The 21624-nt window shown below is 40.3% G+C and overlaps 1 protein-coding gene and 1 pseudogene across 5 annotated transcripts in view; both read left to right on the top strand.

Moving 5' to 3' along the window:
* RRBP1 (ribosome binding protein 1) overlaps positions 1-21624 on the top strand; it is a 69798-nt gene that overhangs the window by 975 nt on the left and 47199 nt on the right. The window lies entirely within an intron of this gene.
* On the top strand, positions 20366-20688 carry LOC123622491 (annotated as a pseudogene).

The following is a 21624-nucleotide window of genomic DNA, read 5'->3' as shown; positions in this document are numbered from 1 at the left end:
GGGGCCGGAGGCACCGTTTCCCCGGCGGGGTCGCGCGGAACCCTGCGCGAGGGCGCCTGGCTGGGGACAGGGGCACCCCGGGCCCTGCCCGGTCCGCCCCGCCCGCAGCCACGATGAATGGGCCGGCAGTGCCAGGCCCGGGCGGAAGCGGACACCTCCGGCCCGGACGGCCAAGTGCGCTGGCGCCCGGCCTGGCAGCCGCCACGGCCCTCCAGGCTCCCTGGCTGCGCCCTGGGTAGGGGAGGGCGGCTGGGGCCCGCGGTTCCAGAGGGGCATCAAGGATGCTGAGGACCTCTCCCCGGATTATAAATCACAAGTTTTGGCCGTGTATAGTGTTCTGGCACCGTTGAGGGTGACCCCACCAAGTTGTTTCGTTGGGGGTCTCCATTTCCTCGTCTGAAAATCGGGGCTTCTGATGTCTTCTACTTGAGAGAAAACCTGTGGAGACGCAGCACATGTAGGAAGTATCCACAAGCCTTGGCCGTCGTCCCCCTTGGGATGCATTTTTTCGGGGGCGTGCGGGACATGGAGGAAGCTGGGCCCTGGCTCAGGTCGCCTGTGGCCGGTGCTGGGCTACAGACGTCGCAGAGCCGGGATTCCAGACCCTAGGGCACGCTTACTGGCCCACCTCACCTCTCAGGTCCTTTAGCCCCTCTAAACCCCGGTTTCCTTGTCTGTAGCCTGCAGATAGTACCACCCACACACGATGGGGTCGGGGGAGCCACGCAGGGAAGTGCTGGGAACTTGTACAAACAGAAGGCAATTTGGCAATAACTTCGGGAGGTCAGAGGTCAGAAGAGACTGGGAAGCACCAAGGAAATGAAACTTTGAAGGCTCTGGGGAGCCTCCCATGTTACTATTTGCTCATCTATTCACTGAGCTTGCTAGAACCTTCGGGGTATGGGCCATCTGAACGGCATTTTCTGGAATTTGGGGGAAATAGGTCCAATAGGGCCTCACATACCAGGCTAGATATCTCTTTAGAACTGGTTCTCCACAGAGACCCAGGTCTTCTGTCCAGCACTCCCAGGAAGAACAACTGCAAATTTTACACCAGCCCTATCCTATACAGTCTGGGAGCATTCTCTGCTGTCTCTGCCTACCTCCTTACATTCCTTGTTTGCCTTAACTTCCTGTTAATCTGACACCCAAAGAAATCTGGGTGATCCTGCAGCATGTTGCTTATTGTGTTGATGTCTTAATTTCTTTACGAACTTTCCAAAGGTCAGTCCCACTATGGTCTGCCAACCTATTTCCCTTCCAGAAAGAAGCTTCCGGTTCTGAGGTCCGGAGATGCCATTTCCCTCTCTAAGCAAAGGCGGGGGCAGACCTCCTAGTAGGTTAGCTTCTCCCTTTACGTGGAGCACTGCAAAGCTGGCTTGCAGGGCTGCTGGGCAGGTTGAGGCCTGGAGGAGGCTAAGTTTAGGGGGCAGGGGGACAAGAAAGGTATCCTGGGGTTTGGAAGCAGAGGGTTTCCAGTGGATAGAGCTGTAGGCACTATGTTATAACTGAACTCTTTTCTTTCATACTTAGGAATCAGCTTCTGAACATGTACAGAGATATTAAGAAGTTATAGTGGTACCATGGCATGTGAATATTTTTTGGTGATGGGAGAGTTTTAAATAAATCCTAAATCAAGTCACATTTGAGCAATTATGTTCTTTGCTGAAATGAGCCCTAACTCAACTGGCTGCAATAATTATATAGTGCCAAACTCAGTTTAAATGGTTGAATGCAAATGATTGAATTGGAATATTGGTTTATTATGTAGCAGGGACACCTTTTGAAAGTGTCAGGACCCCAGACTCTTCTTACTTGTTCTTTTACCCCTGGGAATTTAACTAATAAATGAATGGCACATAAGCAGAGAGTCAGCAGTTCTTTTGAGACATCAGATTTTTCTTTGTTATAATCTTGTTTCAGGAGGGAAAAAATAGTCAGAATTATGATGGCAGGGACTGTGCTATCCATCTGTACATCATGGGCCTACAATGATAGGCCTGGCCTATGACATAACAAATATTGATTAAATGAGGTAGACAACCATACCTGCTAAAATATTCTCAATAGTTATCCAGCTATCTCATTGGATAAATGAAGCTGAGCTCAACTTAATTTTTAAGGCTTACCTTTTAGAATCAGATTCCATAACTTTGACATACATTTAGGCATCATGACAACGCCATTTTATAGTGTAGGTATGGTTGTCACCCATTCAGTGAATGACAGTGTGGAGGCCCAGCAAGTCAGGTTTTTGTCAGAACAGTTCCTATTGCCCAGCTGCTAAGCAGCGTGGGCTTAGCTGTCTGTTCACCTTCTAGTCCTTATAACTCCATCTTCCTTGGTTCCATATCTTCTGAGGGAGGATATAGAACTAGAAGATCAAAATTAAAGCTTCAGTGGCAGGAAGGTAGGGAGTCATTTGAAAATGTGGCAATGCGAGAAGGTATTTTTTGTTTTGTTTTTTTTCATCTGGTGTCTTCTTGTGTGCTGGGCCTCGAAACGCTGTAAATACAAATGAGAGACCAAGTTCTTGTCTGAAGAAGCCATTGTCTAGAATTGTGTCCAATATAGTAGCCACATGTAGCTTAAACAATTAAAATTAAGTAAAATAAAAAATCCAGTTTCGTAGTCACATTAGCCACATTTATAAGTACTCAGTAGTCACACATTGGTCAGTATGGATTTAGATCATTTCCATCATCATAGAATGTTTTGTTGGATAGCACTGGTCTAGAAGAAGTAATTGGTATTCTCTAACATTCGAGTTTATTTTCCTCTTGATTATGTGGAAATATTATATTGCACCATAAAAAATTGCCTATTCTTCAGGTCAAAGACAGTTGACTAGTTGCAGTTAATACATTTCAACCTAATAAGATAACTACCTTTAGAAATCATTAGTCCCAACTCTTTGTGTATATTATAAGCTGCATTCCAAGAAGAAGGGGTTGGGGTAGCACAGATAGTGAACCTGCCCAGGAGGATTTAAACCCAATACCCACAGCATCAAAATGGTCAGATGTACCACAATATTGAAAATAAGTAGATACTAGGTAGAAAGCATATGGCTTGTAAGGAACGTAAATATTTAATTCTAAGTGAGAGGGCCTGGACAAGGGGGGGCCACTTAGTGTTATAGAAAATTAACTCAGGGGCCTCCTAGGAGACTATCTTCTTGGGAAGACTGATTCTCCTGAAATAGGCAACCAGACTTTCGAATCTAAAAACCAGACACATCTGTGTTTCCTTTTATGTGCCTTAAGTAACATGTATCTCCTACCTGTCTAGCAGTGGGCAGCAACTTTAATTTATAAAAAACGCTCTGTAATTTCTAAATTAGATTATTTTGACAAGACTAGAATACCTGCCCAGTCCCCAAACCTTGCAAGTTAAAAAATACTGGAGTTCCAATATACTTGGCTGGCATAAATTGTTTTTTAGGCAAGTGACAATTTATACTCCATATAACTTTGAAGAGATCATTGGGTAGTATTTGAGAAGAATTTTTGAATTCTTAGTTGTACTCATGGGCTTATCTTAGTATTAGTACTGTGTGTAGAATAACATAAAACCAAAGTTTAAATGAAGAACCAGAATGGTAGACGGCTGCTTGATCTCTTTTTGGTTAGAAAGGAGGCCCACTGAGCTGCTGGAAATTATCAGCTATTTATAGTGATAATGAATATCATCTGCTGTCTTAAAAGTTGGAATAAAAGACCATCTTGAATTCAAGCCTTTAATTCTGTACACTAACCCTGGGCAGGGTATAAGTAAACAAGGTCTGTGTTAGGCTGTCTTGAGACAAGCTCAAAAGTGGTACCCTACAAGAACTGAACTTGGCCTACACATGGAGATTTGTTTGGCTAGCCCCATGTTATTAAATAATTGAGCCACCTTTTAAAAATGGAGAATTTTTTTCATTAAAAATCTAGATTTGTGGGTTCTCTTGGGAAAAACGGGAATTTCTGGCCACATCAGTTCTTGTGGACTGTGGTTGCCCTCTCTGGGCAGGGCCTGTGCTGTCGTTCACAGCATCCTACCCTAATTTACATGATGTGCTGGGTATTGGCAATCCCTGAGGGGTCTGGAGGGCATCTGGGTGCTACTGGACTGGTCACCGGCGTCTCCCACTGAGGCATAGCCCGGGACAGTGGCAGAAGCACTGGTTGGGGGTTCCAATCCCAGAAATAGGAGGTGTGGCTTTGGACATTATTTTTTTCCTCCCTGGGCTTCAGTTTTCTCCTCATGTAAAGTGAAACTAGGCCAGCTAGCTCCATCTTTCAGGCCACAAACCTGGTTTATCCTTAACTCCTCGCTCTCTCATACCTGTGGCCTGGACATAGCAAATTCCATCAGCTCTACCTTCTAAACAGAGCTGGGGTCTGACTGTTCTCACCACCTCCACTGGTACCACCCTGGTCCATACTACTCTCACTCCTTGCCTGGGTTATTTCACCGTCCTCCTTGCTTGTGCTCTCATTCCACAGTAGATCATGTCACTCCTCTGTTTAAGACCCTGCTTGGTCAAGGTCTCCAGTGGCCTCCGAGGGCCCCACTTTTGCTCTGGCTTCACTTCTACCATCTCCTGGTCCTCTGCTCCAGCCACATTGGTCTCCTCTCTGTTCCTCAGACATGCTCCTGCATCAGGGCCTTAGCACCTGCTTTGGCCTTTACTGGGGGAGCATTTCCTTAGATGGCCACATGACTAGCGCCCCACCTCCTTCAGGTCTGTTGACCACCCTCTTTGAAGGGACAGCCTCTGACACTCCTCCATCTCCAGTCCCTGTCCCACTTCTCTACATCGCTTTCTTGTCATCATCACCTGGCATGCCCCATATTTGACTGACTTTGTCATCTTCCCCACTGGAGCGTAAGCTCTACTGATGCAGGGATGTATATATTTTGTTTCCCCATTATGGAGAACAGTGACTGGCACACAGTACATGCCCCACTCTTGCTGAACTAATGGAGATAATTTACTAGCACTTATGTTTTGTGAGTATATTATTTAGCCTGAAGTAGTCCAGATTCCTAGAGTATCACATATAAACAGAAAAACATATTCCAGAGCCAAATGCAAGTGATTTTTGGATTGCCTCCAGCCTGGCCCCAGTTAAGAAATTGACAGTCACGTGCAGAGGGGTGCTGTCAGATGCGGACAATCCCTGCTCTGGCAGCAGAGGGCAAGGGTTGAAAGTGAGCCTTAGGGGAAGGCTTGGGTGTTGGCTCTCTCCTCAGGGCCCCAAATCTCCAGCTGGTTATACTGATCTCAGGGCTACCTATTTCTCCACAGCCCATCATCCACAGCACCTCGACAGACAGGCCCTTCCCAGGTGTTCGTATCAGTACCGGGGAGGAGACTTGGCCACGAGCATCCTTTATTTCCCTGTGTAACTGATGGGCGTTAGGTGGGGCTTGCAGAGTAACTGAGCGTATCAGTGATGACACACTCACCAGGAAATAAAACGTTATTTTGAGTTTGAACAATGTGCTGGCTTGCTCTGAAAAGAAGTGGATTTTGTGTTTAGTGAGCAAAAGTGTTCCTAAGTGGCAGGTGGGAGAATTCTTTTTGTAGTTGGCATTACATTTTCTTTCCTCTTGGTCAGACTTCACCAGACTAAGGAGTAAGAGGAGAGATTAAGGTTACTGTCCAGCCTCACCTCGTGGTGGTGTCCTTTCCTCTCAGGAATTTTGCATGGAAGTCGGCTGGAGCAGAGGGGCGATGGCTGAGGCAGGCTGGACTGGTTGGGAAGAGTCAGTTCTGGGTCCATTCCAGGGCCAGCCTCTGTCCTTCGTTTGTCCTTTTCTCTCCTCCTTTTGATTTTAGGCAAAGAAAGGAAGAGTTGATTGTAGACTCCCAAGCCCTTTCTAATGGGAACATCTGACCTAGTCATTTTACATGAAAAGGTGAACGACCGTTGTTTATACCCAAGTGATATGTTCTTCTGGAACTTCTCATTCAGTGATTAAAATCTGCAACTGAACTGTATTAAACCAATTTTGTTTTCAATTAAGACTGATTCTAAATAGGAATTAGATGTAGCTTTAGTTCTGTTGAGTACATTTTTATTTCCTTGGTAAATATTTGTAGTAATTAGAAAGAAAAGTGTTAATTTTCAGAATTTAATAGTAATCACAGTGATTGAGGGAAGTAAGGAGTCAATGTTAAAGAATAAATGAATTATTGAAACCTTTAATGAAAAGTCTTATTATTGATAAGGGTGTTTTAAAAGGTCAACTTTAGCCACTGCTGTGAAGCCCAGCTACTCTTTCCATCTTAAGTTGCTTCCCTCTGAAGTTGGAAGTTCCCGAGCCTTATTCTGGACAGTCTGATTTTTTAGAAGACTGAGGGGGACAGCACAGTGGGTATGGCCACAGGACAGTGAAGGTCTGTGAGTCCCGCTGAGTCACTGCCCTGTCTTGTGGGGAGGTGTTAATTCCTTTCTTTGGAGGGAGCAATGTGTGCATGTGAGAGAGCTAGGAGGTGGTGTAGTAACAGTGCTCTGTAACAGAGTCCTTAGGCCTTAAAGATGCTCCTCCATCAGGATCCGTGGGGGACATTTTCCCAGCAAAGATGACACGCATATTTTTAACTCTTTACTAAAGTAAAATATGTACAGAAAAATGCACTATTGTGAGTCTACAGTTCATTAAATATTCGCAAACTAAACACCCAGCAGATCAAGAAATAGATTATTCGGGACCTCCCCAAGCTCCTCTTGTATCCTGTCCAGTTGTTGCTCAGCCGCAAGGGTGCCTTGCTCTCCTGTTTCTAACACTGTGGATTCATTTTGCCTGTGTTTGAACTTGGTGTAAGTGGAATCATGTGGCCTATGCTCTTTTGTGTCTTTTGTTCAACCTTGTAAGATTCATCCAGGTTGTTGGGATAGTTGTATTTCATTCATTCATTCTCATTGTGTAATATCCCAGCATGTGAATGTATCAGTTTATCCATTTTACTGTAGGTGGGTACTTGGATACTTTTCAGTTTGGGCCTGTAATACTGCCGTGAGCAGTCTTGCCTCTGACTTCTGCTGAGTGCATGCACACATTTCCATTGGGTCTGCACCTAGGAGTGGAATTGTAGGACCCTAAGGAGGGATATGCTCAGCTTTCAAAGAAGTGCCAGGCTTTTTTCCAAAGTGCTTATACGGATTTATACGCCAACCAGCAATATATGAGAGCTTGGTATATATTGTAAAATGACTTTAAAAATGAACCAAAATGAAGTTTGAGTTACCATTAATAGTAAGAAATAACTCTCTCATGCTAAAGTTATCTTTTGTCATAGAGATGGGATATTTGGCCAGCAGAATTTGTTAACCATAGGAGGACGTTTGCAGAAGGATTGTGAGAAAGGGTCAGATTTTATTGCTAATGAGCAAATGCTATTTCTTAATACAAATTGGAGTAGAGAGGCAGCTTTTCTCACAGGAGTTGAATGAGGGAAGTTCAGCAGAGACCTGATCTTGAGGTTGAGTTCTTCATCAGAATTGCTCCCTCCTGAAGTGAATTTCTTAAAAACAAAGGAACCAACAGTTGGGTATCAGTCCTCATTTAGCTTTGGCCCACACATTTCTAATTAGAAAATCCGTCCACCTGTAGGGGTCGGTGGTGGGGGGGGGGAGATATTCCTGCAGGAGCTCTTCCTTCCCCTCCCCCACCCGGTAGTAAAAGTACCGACGTTGGAAGTAGTCTCCCTGGCACAACCAGCCCTCTTGTCCCATAGCAGCAGTGCTCTTGCTTTTCTTTTAAGAGCTTGGTTGGCTGGGATTTGGTTTGGCTGTGAGTGGCAACAATGCCGAATATCAGTTAGCTTAAAGATGGGAGGGGACACCGAGTTTCTGGTGATAGGATAGACTGGGTTGTCTGGACCAGTCTTCTGACTTGGGGATGGGCTGGGCAGGTGCTAGATAACAGATAAATAAATACCTTCTGAAAAGCATTGCATGTTCTGCAGTGTACTGAGGAAGATGGTGAAATGAGTAAGCCAGGAAGATAAGCACCACCCTGAGGGCCTTTAGCAAACAGGGCAAACTCTTAAGTTTGGATGGCATCTCCAGGCACAAGGGGCAGAGATGAAAGTGGGCAGCATGATGGGAGACCTGCTCCCACAGAGTTGGAATCCCAAAAGGCTACAACACCTTCAGGGTAAGCACACTTCCCACCCTAGAAGCAGGGTGAGTGAGAGGGCACATTCTGACAAGTGGGTTTCACAAGTTGTCCTGCATGCAGATGACCTGAGTGGTGGGAAACTCTCAAGCTGATTTTATTTAAGATTCTTTATTTTAGAGTTGACCTGGACGGACAGTGCTCTGGACCAGGCCACGAGCAAACAGGTCTTTGAAGGATTGCACCTTTATCCTAGGCTCAGTGAGTCTCCAGTTGTAATTATCAAAGGAAAGGTAGCAGTCCGTAGTTACAAATAACTAAACACAGAGGATGCAAAGCACCGTGAATGGGGCCCAGCAAGAACAGATCTGTGAAAACATAAGGTAATGGAGTTGTTGACACATATTTTTAATGCCTTGCTATACTTAAAGTAAAAGGCAAGATTGAAAATATCTACAAGGAACAGGAAACTATAAAATGACCTAGCACACTTGAAAAAGGAACCACGTACAACTTATAGACATGAAAAGTTCAATAATTGTGATAAAAGTCCAACAGATGGGTTTACCAGCAGATTAGATACAACTGAAGCTAATAAATGAACTGGAAGATGGAGCAGAAGAAAAAATATACACAATTCATCTTAGAGAACCAAATAGAGGTATAATTTGTAAGACCAATTAAGAATCAGGGAGAGTAGACTGAGAGGTGTGACTGATTGGGGTTCCAGGAGAAAAGTGAGGACAGAGCCAGTATTTGAAGAGCTAATGCCTAATGATTTTATAGAATGGATAAGATGCCCACCTAACAACAAAAACAAAAGCCCAGGCAGGGTAAATAAAAATAAATCCACTTGTAGACAGTTTAGTGATATAGCAACTAGAGGGAAAAATTAAATAGTAAGTGTGAAAAGAAGATCATTTTTTAAGACTAAACCAAGACAGCTACTGACAGATCTTCACTAAAGGAAATTCTCAAGGCTATTCTTGGAAGGAAGGTGATGCCAAGTGGAAAAAGTAAGATGTAACTAACAACCAATGAAGAGTAAAAAAGGTGGTAAATACTCAGACAACTCTAAACAAATGTAGAATAATAATGTTGGGGATGCTGGAAAAAAAGGTTAAGATTAAATATATGAAAACAATAACATCTAAGTTGGAAGGGGTAATGGAATTTAGTGGAGAGGGTAAAGATTTTGTTTAACTTGGAATTTTGTGCTCGGCATGTATTGTTTTTTAAAAGAAGTAAAGAATAGAAACATCGAATTACTTCTGTAGTAATAGTAGACAGGGGAAATGGAACGATTTTAAATAATCCAAAAAGAGATGAGAAAAGAGACAAAAAAAAAAAAAAACAAAAAAAACCCAGGACAAGTGGGAAAACAGCACAAAACAAGATTATGAATTCAAGCTCAAATATATCAGCATTCATCTTAAATGTAAATTGACTAAATACTCCAGTTAAAACATAAAGATATCATTCTGGATATTAAAACTCCAACTCTTGTACTGTTTACAAGAGACAAGGTAAAAGTAAAAGACTAGAAGATACACTATAGAAGTAATATTAAAAGAAAACAGGTCTTGTATTAATGTATATAAAAGAGAACTTAAGACCCAAAAAGCATTATAGAGAGAGGGTCACTTCATAATGATAAAAATTGAATTCAATTTGAAGATTTAGCGTTTTTTACTTCAGGTGTATCAACATAATCTCAATATATAAAGCAAAATTTGACAGAACTTACAAGAAATGGTCAAGTCTGTAATTACAGTAGAGAATTTGAGTGCATCTTGCCAGTAATTGACAGCTAAGCAGACAAAAATCAATAAGGATTAGAAGTTTTGAACAAAATAAGGAATGTGGTCTGTGTATAACTACATATAAATAAAACACTGCAGCCAACTAGTGCATACTTCAAAATATTCAGACTGGCTGTATCCGTGGCCTTAAAATAAGTCTCAACAAATATTAAAGGATTGAAATTATGCAGGCAGGTAGACCACAATTCGGTTAAACTAGAAATATTTATAAAAACATAAGTAGAAAATCTCTATGCATTTGGGAATTTAAAAATGCTTCTAGTATTTGTAGGTCAAAAAATAATGGAAAATAAAAGATGTTTCAAAATGAATGATAAAATACTACATATCAAAATTTGTAGGATGTAGCTAAAATATTGTTTACAGGGAAATTTATAACTTTAAATACATTTAAAAAGAAGAAAACATGGAAATTAATGAGCTAAGCATCTATCTTAAGACATTACAAAAGGCAAAATAAACCTAAATCAATTAGAAGGAAGAACAATGAGAAAGAATTAATGCAACAGAAGACAAATATGCAGTAGAGAAGCTCAACAAAGCCAAAATTTCATTCTTAGAAAAGATAGTGTTGACAAATCTCAAGCAAAATTGATTAAGAAAAAGGCACAAATAACTAATATCAAGAATGTAAAATGGAGCTTCACTATGGTTGTTGTAGACATGAAAAAGAAAAATGGTTATTATGAAGAACTTGTGATAAGTGAAAAGAAATTAAATTTAAATAATTAATGCTATTGATGTTTATTAAAAATATTTAATAGATTGAGAAGGGGGACTATGCCACACATCATAAATAGACAATTTCTGTGTCTCAACATGGTGAAAATCTTACAAGTTCTGACAACATTAACAATATCCTAGAAAAATATAATTTATCAAACTGAACCAAGAAGAGATAGAAGATCTACATAGTTCTATAATTATTAAAAGAAATTAGATCCATGATCAAGTCTTCTCACAAAGAAATTACTAGGCCCAGATGGCTTCACTGGTTAGCTTTACAGAACATTTAAAAAATAAGAATCCCAATTGTTCTCAAACTCTTAAAAGAAAAAGAAATACTACACTACTCATTTTGGTGCCAGCCAACCTTGTTACAAAACCTGACAAGAATGGTAGGAGTAAAGAAAATTATCAGTCATATCTCATACTTGAAAATATAAACCAAATCCAGCAGTATGTATAATGACTAAATCATATTTATCCTAGGAGTGCAAACACTAATGTTTAAAAATAAGTTTATATTCACTTTCCACATTAATAGATTACAGTCAAATAGTGTGATTATCTTAATAGATACAGAGTAAGTATTTGATAAAATTTACCATCTATTCATGCAAACCAGGAATAAAAAGCAACTTCTTTAACCTGATAAAGCATGCCTATAAAAAGCCTATAGCAAACATCACACTAAACAGTGAGACACCTAAGTGTTTCCCTTTAATATCAGGAAAACAGGATGCCTATTGTCATTTCTTCTCTTTAGCACTGTGTTGGAGGTCCTGCCCTGTGCAAAAATTCAAGAAAATTAAGCAGTAGACATGAAGATTGGGAAGAAAGGAAAAAAACTGTGATTCATAGGCTTATATATGTAGAAATTGAAAAAAAATCAACAGATATGTTACTAGAATTAGGCAAGTTGCTGAGAGAAAAAATCACCCTACTGGAATCAATCACATTTCTATACACCAGCAACAACAAAAAATGAAACTTAAGAGAGATACCGTTTTCAGGAGTATGAAAACAATGAAAAACCAAGAAATAACTCTTTTCCAAAAATGTGTAAAACTCCATGATGTGTGTTATTTCCTCCATCAGGATACTTGTGTTATTCTGTTTAGATTTGGTTCTTATAACCATATAAGTTAGCAGGTACTGTCTTAATAGGATATTTAGTAGACCCTTCATTCATCACTTACTGTTGATGTGCTGAGGTTTGAGTGGGTACAATGCCGATTAGATTGATCCCTGCTTTCTGGGAGATGACTGTCTACTGTAGTAAGAACTCTGTTGTGGGCAAGCATATCTTAACTGTTACGTTCATTCTGAGAAGTAGATTCTTGATTCTCACCTTGTAGGCATGTGTGTTCATTAATAAGGTGAAGCCAGTAGGCTTCTTGTAAGCTCTCAGAAGATTTAGGTCTATTTAAGTACTTACTTCTCCAAAGACTATTATTTTGGAGAAACACCAAAACATGTCAATTCTTTATTTTTTTTTTCCTCAGGCATAGAAATTGAGTCTAAAATGGCTGGTGAATAAGCAAAAGCTTATAATAGAATACATTTCTATTTTTAGTGTTTCAACTCTTCTTTGAAATGAGTAGCATTGTATTTTTTTAAAAGTAGGAAGTCAGTTATATCCATCCTCTTAGAACATGAAATAAATTTTTTCAGAATCTTTTAGTTACTGAATTTTCTCTTAGTTTCTCTAGCTTAAAAAAAAATTAGAGATTACTGTTAAAATTTTTAAAGCAGATGATCTGGAATCCACTTCTCCAAACAACTGGAAATGTTAGATGGCTAATAAGCATTTTTTTTTTTTAAACAGTAGCTGAGCTTACACAGTAGTGAAAGAGATGGCCAGAGTCCATAAGCCTAGGGTAAGGGGAGTGACTGGGGCCCAGGAGTGAGCTGACCCTGGGATGGCGGGATGTGTGTGGTGTTGTCAGTCTAAGTCATCTTGGGTCTTTGGCTTTATGTCCAGGGGGAACAGGGCTTTGTCTGAAGTTGGGAGTGGGAACTGAGCCTTCCCTCACACCTCATGTAAAACCTGAACCCATGAAGGGTTACATCCTCAATCAAATGACAGACAAAAAAAAAATGTCAGCCCAGTAGCAAGGGGAGATGATGGCGGAGAGTTTATCTAATTTGTCCTAAGGCAGGCGAGGCAAAGTCTCCCTGAGAATTTGTAACAGGAGGCCATGGCTCTTGTAAAATTTGTCCTTGGCTGCTTACTTCCCTGAGGGCCTAGTTGAAGCAAAGATAAAATAGCTCTTTAGAGGCAAGCCCACAGCTCACCCTGTAAAGGATTGCCACTGATAAAACCCCACCAAAGATGTAATACAAAATCACTATTAAAGGTAGAAAAGAAGGCAATGGAAAACAGAAAAGGAAAACAATAGCACCATAAAAAAAAAAAAAGCCAGACACTTGAAAAATCAAATAGAATAACTCAAAGTACTGATTATTGAGCTGGTTAGATTCAGCTGAAGAGAGAATTGGTGAGTGGAGCATATGTATGAGAAGTTTTCCCAAGAGATTGAGGTCTAATTCAGAGTTTCACCAGGAAGGAATTGGGGAAGACAATGTTCAAAGAACTAAGAAGCCAAGGATTTTTCAAAATTAATGGAAAACATGACTCCTCAAACTCAGAAAGTACAATGAGCCTGAATAAAATAAAATGAAATAAATATATACCTAAAAATATTTTGTTGAATCCTCAGAATCCCAGAAATGGATCTTAAAAGTAAGGAGAGATTTAAAAAAACATAAAGGAATGACAAATTGACTGACAGCATGTTTCTCAGTAGTAATCCTCCTCCCATCAAAAAAGTGCCAAAGCCAAATAAAATAATATCTTTAGTGAGAGAAAACTGTCAGCATGGAATTCTGTACTCAGTTAATCCATTAATGAAGAATAAAGGTGAAATAAAGAAATTTCTTGGGGCTATAAGGACTGAGAAAGTTTATCAAGGAGAGATACTTGCTGAAAGAACTAACCAAGGATGTGCTTTGGCAAGACCCTAAAAGAAGTGATGCAAGAAGCAGTGATAAGTAAATGGCCAACACTGGGTAATTTGAACAAGCAAGTATCAGCAGTCTGAAACAAAACAACACTGACTAGTCCAGATGTGTGTGATGGAGGGGGATGCAGCAAGGGACAAAAGAGGCTCGTGTCAGATGGAAGGGCACCCGACCTAAGGCCTTCTGAGTGGTTCTACTGTTGGGGAGGTAGCTGGGGGCATTCATGAAATTTGGTCAAGTATATATGTTAGGAAAATGTAAGAGTAAAAAACATTTTAATTATAATTTTTTAAAAGGGTACTCACCGGAATAAAAAAATAGAAGTAGAATGTTTAACTTCCAAACCATAAAGGAAAAGGGGGAAAATAAGCAAAGAAGAAGTGTTGTAACTAGGAAACACAAAATAAGAGTATAAATCAATTATGTGGGAAATCACAATAGATGCTGGCGGACTAAACCTACCAGTTAAAAAGACAAATTGCCACACTAGTCTGAAAATCCAGTTATATGCTATTTTTAAGAGTTCTACTTAAAATATACAAACACAGAAAGGTTGAAAATAAAGAACAGAAAAGGATTCCAGGCCGGTATTAACCCCCAAAAAGTTTGTAAAACTTTGAAAAATCAGACAAATTAGACTTTAATGAAAAAAAATTTGTTATTAGGATAAAGAGGGTCACTTATAATTGGGGGGGGGAGGAGGCGAGGATAGCTGGCACTTTACCAGGAAGATGTAACAATTCTGATTTTATGTTCACCTAATGAGATGACTTCCAAATAAAGCACAAATTAACAGATTCCAAGGAGAAGTCGGCAAGTCCATGATCATAGTAGGAGATTTAAGAGCTCTCAATAGCTGCTAGACTAAACAGGCAAAAAACTAGTAAAATTCTATAGATTATTAAGCTTGAACTAAGGATACCTATAGAACCCTGTACTCCATAAAGTACACATATATTTATAAAAATTGATCACAATCTAGCCAAATTCACCAAATATATACTCTAAATCAGAGTGTTTCAAACTACAGCCCAACCTGTTGTGGGCCTCAAAGTCAATTTAGTTGACTGTAAAAAAACCTTTTTAAATTTTTTGATGTGTAGAAAATACCAGTGCATCATACATACTAAGATTGAGATACTGTTTCATGAGAGCATTGTTATTTACATGTGTCTATATACACACACACGCACACACACACACACATATATATATATATATATATGTTAGTGTGTGCGTGTCTGTGTCCTGGGACACATAAAAATTTATTTTTCTGGATCATAGTTAAGAATCTGAAAGCTTTGACCTATATCACACAAAACATTGTCTTATGGAGTGCAGCTAAATTAGGATTTATCAATAATTCAAACCTCCTTATGTGTTAGGGAATTTAAATACACTGCCAGCTCACAATTCAAAGAAGAGATCACATGGGCATTAGAAAATAAAACTGAACAGTAATGAAAATACTATGCATCGCAGATTATAGAATGACAGTACAGCAGTACTTGGGGGAAATTTATGACCTTAAATATTTGCTACAAGAAAAGAGAAAGGACTGAAAAGTAATAAATGTCCATGTCAAGAAGTTAGAAAAGACAGAATAAACCAATGGAAGATGGAGGAAGGAATAATGAAAATTAATTTTATAGATTAGTTCACAGACTCAAAAGCTGGTTCTAGAATCATCATTGAAATTGAATCAGCAGTTAAAAATCAGCACTCCACTCACTATCCTTCCCTCCTTTGGAAAAGATTTTGCAACACCTATGCTGAAAGTTTTACAGGCAGGTCTTTCCACACCTACAAAGAACAGATAACCCCAATTTTATACAAACTATCCCAAAGAATGGGAAAAGGGATGATTCTTAGTTCACTCTGAGACTCAAGTAATCCTGGTACCAAAACCAGAGTGCAGTCTGAGAATGACCTCTAGTTTTTCTCACTTTAGAACACACGTAGAAATCCCACATAAAAACGTGAACAAACCAAATCTAGTGATGTGTTAAAAAAGAAAAGAATCTCCATCAAGAAATGTTTATACCATAGAAAGGTAACTAGGGAAATAAAGGTATCCTACTTAACCTGTGAAAAGATTTCTACCGAAAACCTACAGTCAATACAACATGTGAGAATGAAATAATTAGAAATAGAAACTTAGTAATGAGACAAGGCAGTTCCCTGCACTGACTCTACTCAGGACTGCATTGGAGTTATAAGCTAGCTCTCTTAAGCCAAGAAAAAGAAATGAGATCATATGGTTTAAAAAGCAAGAAACAATACTGTCTTTTTTTTCTACAGATGATTTTTTTACAAAGAAAATTAAAGGAAATCTACAAAGTTCTAGATTTGAAAAGAGCATAGCATAATAGCCGGGCAAATGATACATATATGAAAATTAATAACTTTGCTCATTGTCTATAGCTAGGGAACACAAAAAGTAATTTACAAAAGATATCTTTTGTCTAACACATTTAAAAATAGCAATAATCTTAACACAAAAGCAAAAGACATGTAAGAGTTTTATAGAGAAAATCATAAAAACTTTCTAAAAGCATGGAAGAAAACATTTAAATGCTTTCAAGTGCTATAGCATACCATGTTCATTGACAGGAAGCTTCCATAGTTACAAATGTCAGTCCTTCCTACATTCATGTGTAAATTCACTGTGATTCAAATAAAAATCCCAGTAGAAATTTTGGAGAGGATACATAGGCCAGAAATGTGGTATTGATGCAGGACATAGATATATGGGTGGAACAAAGTATAGAATGCAGAGACAGATGCACTCGATGGCACAGAGATGGCCATGTACATCTGTGGGGAAGGAAGAAACTAGTCAGGAAATGGTGCTGGGTAAGTAAACTGTTAGGAAAAAGTTATATCATTATTTCCTGTCACATACCAAAGTAAATTCCTGGTGATTGAAAACCCAACTGCAAAAAGCATTACCAAAATTTTTAGAAGAAAATAACTTTTAAGCAGTAAAATGACTTCCGTGGCAGTGATTGTTTCCAGGAAGGTGCCCTGGGTGGCCAGGGTCAGGAATGTAAGGGAGATTATTCACTCTACATGGTAGACCTGTTATAGTACAGTTTTGTGTGTGAATAGCATAGATTTAAAAAACCTGAGTTTGTAGGAGTGTGGATAATAATTTATGGCCTAGTTATATAACAGGAGTTAAAAATGAATAAACCAAAGCTATGTGTAGCTATACAAACAAATTTCAAAAACAAAGTTTAGTCGAAAAATGTTGCTAAATATCACCCAGAATAATGTCATTTACATAGCAGTTGGCAGCACACAAAGCAATGTTATATTTTATTTGTGGAGGTACATGTTTGTAATATAAGCAAAAATGTGGAAGTGGTAAGTGACCCATTCAGGATGTTGGTCTCTCTGGCAGGGAGATGATACATACACATGCACACACACACGTGTATATGTGTGTGTGTGTGTATATAATATTTGAAGTAAATATGGCAAAATGTTAGGATTTGATAAACCTGAGTGGTGATAATGGATGTTCATATTTTTCTTCTCTTATATGTTTGAATTATTTCATACTATTTTAAAAAATAAGGAGATGTTGATTCTCATGCAGCTGTATCTGCTAGAGTCTCTGTTTTATTGTCATTGTTTCAGTTCTGCACCTGCTTGGTAGGTCACCTTGTGCCTGGGAAATGGATCTGGAAGCTTGTTCTTTTTGTGTCCACATGGGGCCCACGATGTTGCAGCTGGCCAGTGAAGAGACTGAGTTCCAGGGTGCTGTTGAGTATCCTTTCACAAAGCTTAATCCAGCAAATCCCAGCTGCCAGACTGGACTGGATTGGTTTGGATGAAACGTGTGAGTTAGCACATGTCTTCCATGTCTAGAACTTGGGGTTTTCTCTTGCTTTTGTTCCCTGCATCTAAGAACAGAAGAAAAGCCTTTCTCTTGGGACCCTAGAGGTAGGCCAGTGAGTTTCGGTCAGCTGAACCTGGGACTGGCCCCAAACCTCTGCATGGCCTCCTACATCCTTCCCTCTCAGGGCCTTCAGCTTTTTGCATTGTGCTCTAAGTGTACTAGCAATACAGTAGTCCCCCCTTATCTGAGATTTTGGTTTTTGCAGTTTCAGTTACCTGCATCAGCTGTGGTCTGAAAATATTAAATGGAAAATTCCAGAAATAAACAATTCCTAGGTTTTAAATTGCATGCCATTCTGAGTAGTGTGATGAAATTTCGCACCATGCTGCCTCATCCCTCCCAGGACGTGAATCTTCCATTTGTCCAGCAGATCCATGCTGTCTACGCCGCCCTCCCATGAGTCACTTAGTAGCCAGCTTGGTTATCGGATCCACTGTCTCGGTATCACAGTGCTTGTGTTCACGGCACCCTTATTTTCCATGATCATGGCCCCAAAGTGCAAGAGTAGTGATGCTGGCATATTGTAATAATTGATCTATTTTATTAGTAGCTATTGTTGTTCATCTTTTACTGTGCCTAATTTATAAATTAGGCTTCATCATAGGTATGTATGTGTAGGAAAAAACAGTGCATGTAGGGCTTGGGACTATCCAGGCATCTACTGGGGGTCTTGGAATATATCTTCCATGGATAAGGAGGGGGAACTACTGTAGTAAGTGAAAGTACGTATTTCACAGAAGTTTCTAGAATTGACAGACTGTAGATTGCTTGTGGTCAGACTGTAACCATCTGCCCTAATTCTTTGGCCTTGGGGGAAAACCCTGGAGAAGTTTCCTGTTGGGGGGCCTCTGATCATGGTGGGGGTTTCAGGAGCAAAGCCCCTGGAATGCTGATCTGGAGAACGTACTTGAGACGCATCCTGGTGGTATCATTTCTGCGAGTCTAGGATCTCCCACCCAAGCTGACTCTGCACAGCAGCAGAAAGGTTTTTCATTTTGATTTCTTTACTGTCCATGGTGATATTGCCTTACCCTGAAACATTTCAGTGTATTACTACTTAAAACTAGGGCTTTTCATTTTCCTATGAAAGATTTCTTTTAAAAAATTCTAACTCGGGAATTAGTGGTGGGGACATAATTTCATTTTAAAGCAACCCACTCTGCAAAAGTTGGGAAGACACATTTGTGCTACTATAAAACATACATTTGTGTGCCCTGCAGAAGGAAAATATTCTCCCAAGTGTGCATTTCTTGATTCTGTGCTCCTAACGGAGAATATATTTTTGTATCCCATGTTTGACTATGTTGAGTAAGATTAGAGCCTAATTTTTCAACCTTGGCTTTTCTGCCAGAGTTCAGAAGTTGGAAACCACAAGGCTGCACAGAGCTCCACAGTCTGCAGTGTTGAACAGGACCTGCTTTGTAGATGGCGAGTCACTGAGTTAGGGTGTGGTGACCTGTGCTAACTGCAGCCTATGGGAGACCACCCCTCTAGCACATAGTCATTAGGAAGCCACTTCGGGTTTGCGGAGCCTCCGCTGGGATGACCTAGGCCCCTAGCATTAGTCTCCTTCTGGAGAAGAGGAGTGCTTTAGAGGATCTTTGTCATCTGAATAGACTGAATGTAGTGATTATAATGTAGTTTTTGTACCTGAACATGTCCATGCTGGCAAAGTTCTGAGACGTCCTTGTGAGTATCTGGAAGAGTTTCAGTTGGTAGATGCCTACCAAGAAATGGGGGTTGACCATACAACGTTCTAAACCTTCTTGTCCTAAACCTTCTACCCATTGAATCCATCCAGAGCTGAGCAGGGTGCAGTTTCCTTTTCAGCACGTAGCTTGGGAGTGTACTCCTGGAAAGGCTCATTTGTGGGAGCGTCCCTTGATTGTCATATAAGAGAGCACCCTGTCTGTGGGTCACACTGTCACTGCCCACGGCCAGAGGTCAGAATCCACTTGGAAACATAATTGCCACTTTGCCCAGGATTTGAAGGTCTCCATGAGCTCGTCTAAGATTTTGTTTGCAGCAGTTATGACGAGAATGAAAAGTGGTGACATGGTCCTGCCCAACCCAGGGTGGTATCTGTGGGAGAAGTGAGTGTTACAGAGGCAGCTGATGGGGAGTTACCCCACAGAGCGCATGAGCTGGGAAGTTTTCATCATGAGCCTATTAAATTCTTTTCCTGCAAGGGTCTTACTAGAAAGGCATGGCACAATCATGCATTTGTTCTGCATTGAGAGTGATTTTTCTTAGAACATAATGCTGAGATATTTAATACAATCTCTCTTCTCAGTCCCTTCTTTAAAATGCCCCGTGTTGAAAATTGGATTTCATGATTGTTGTTTGGAAATTCCTACTCTATTTCCCTCCCCCACACTCACTCGAGGAGTGGGAATCTCAGCGTCTTAGAAGAGGAATCTCAGCATCTGAGCCACTAACCAGTGTCTGGACCCAGCCTGCCACAGTGTCTAGAGGTTTCGGAGGGCCATGCTTGGCAGGCCTGGTCCCTTCTTCGTCTCACTTTTCTCTCCTACACCCCTCCACCTCCTCTTACCCACACCTTCTTACACTTGCTTCTGCTCATTCATTCCACTGGTGATCCTTTTCACAGGGGCTAGACCTTGTTTCTCACACTCTGCAGTTCAGGGGCCTGGGAATTGATGAGAGCATCAATATTAGTTAACAACTGAGTGTGTGGTTCTCCCGTGGCCCCCGCTGCGGTGTCTCAGCAGCTTGGGTGGTGGGAGGAGTGGCAGTGGCCAGGCAGCCCAGCTCTCAGCGGTAAGATGCCCAAGAGGAAGGTCAGCTCAGCCAAAGGCGCCATGAAGGAAGAGCCCAAGAGGAGATCAGTGCGATTGTCAGCTTAACCTGCTCCTGCAGAAGTGGAAACAAAGCCAAAAACAGCAACAAAAGATAAATCTTCAGACAAAAAAATGTAACCAAAAGGGCAAAAGGGAGCAAAGGGAAAACAGACAGAAGGGCTAACCAAGAAACTAAAGATTTACCTGCAGAAAATGGAGAAGCTAAACCTGAGGAGCATCCAGCCTCTGATGAAGCAGGAGAAAGAGAAGCCGGCCGCGTCTGATTAATATCATACACCAGGTCTTTTCAGTGGTCTGTCTCCCTTCTTATACAATCCATAGGAATACTTTTATCAACTATTTTATAAATGCAAGGTTTTTAGTAGCTCTAGAAACATTTTTAAGAAGGAGGGAATCCCACCTCATCCCATTTTTTTAAGTTGATGTTTTTTTTTCAAAAGGTGAAATCATTCGCTGATTGTTTATTTTTTGGTACAACCAGAAAATAACGTGGGATATTGAATTATGGGGGGCTTTGACTGTCTTGGGTGTCAGCTTAACATTCCATAGATTGCGGTGTGGGGTTAGTTTTTATATCCTGTAATACAAAGCATACTAAATGGCAGTATGGAGTCCCAGGCCTGCATTTAATGTCTTGAGCATTTTGAATTACTCCTATTCCCATATTGCTTTTTAGTAGAATTGTTTCCTAAAGGAAACCACTCCTTGATCATGGCTCTCCTGTCAGAATTGTGTACACTCTGTGACATCTTTGGTTGTGGTAGTTGTGTGTTCCTAATAACTTTGTTAATGTGCTGTGAAAGATTGAAAATTTGAGTATGTATCAATAGTATATATGATAATAAATTTTGAATTGGTGAGACTTATGTAATAGTCAACATTTGAAGATACTGGTACTGGCAATGACCTCTTGATATCCTCTTAAGGAAAATTTGCCTCCCAATTTTAAGCTGGAAAGTCACTGGAATAACTGTTTAAAAAAGAATTACAATAAATGGCTTTTTAGATTTTCAGTACATATGTTAAGAATTGTGTACAAATTGAAATGTCTGTACTGATCCTCAATACAACCAATAAAATCTCAGTTATGAAAGAAAAAGAAAGGAAAAAAAGTTGAGCATATCCAAATAAATACACCTCTTGGAGTTCCTCAGTGAAGTCAATCTTAGCCTGAGCTGACGGCCAGGAAGGCGTGGACATGGTTGCCTCT

The sequence above is a fragment of the Lemur catta genome, chromosome 17 (assembly GCF_020740605.2).
Source record: "Lemur catta isolate mLemCat1 chromosome 17, mLemCat1.pri, whole genome shotgun sequence".
NCBI classification, from domain to species: Eukaryota; Metazoa; Chordata; class Mammalia; order Primates; family Lemuridae; genus Lemur; species Lemur catta.
The sequence above is the reverse complement of the archived record's forward strand: the minus strand, read 5'-3'. Positions and strand labels throughout refer to the sequence as shown.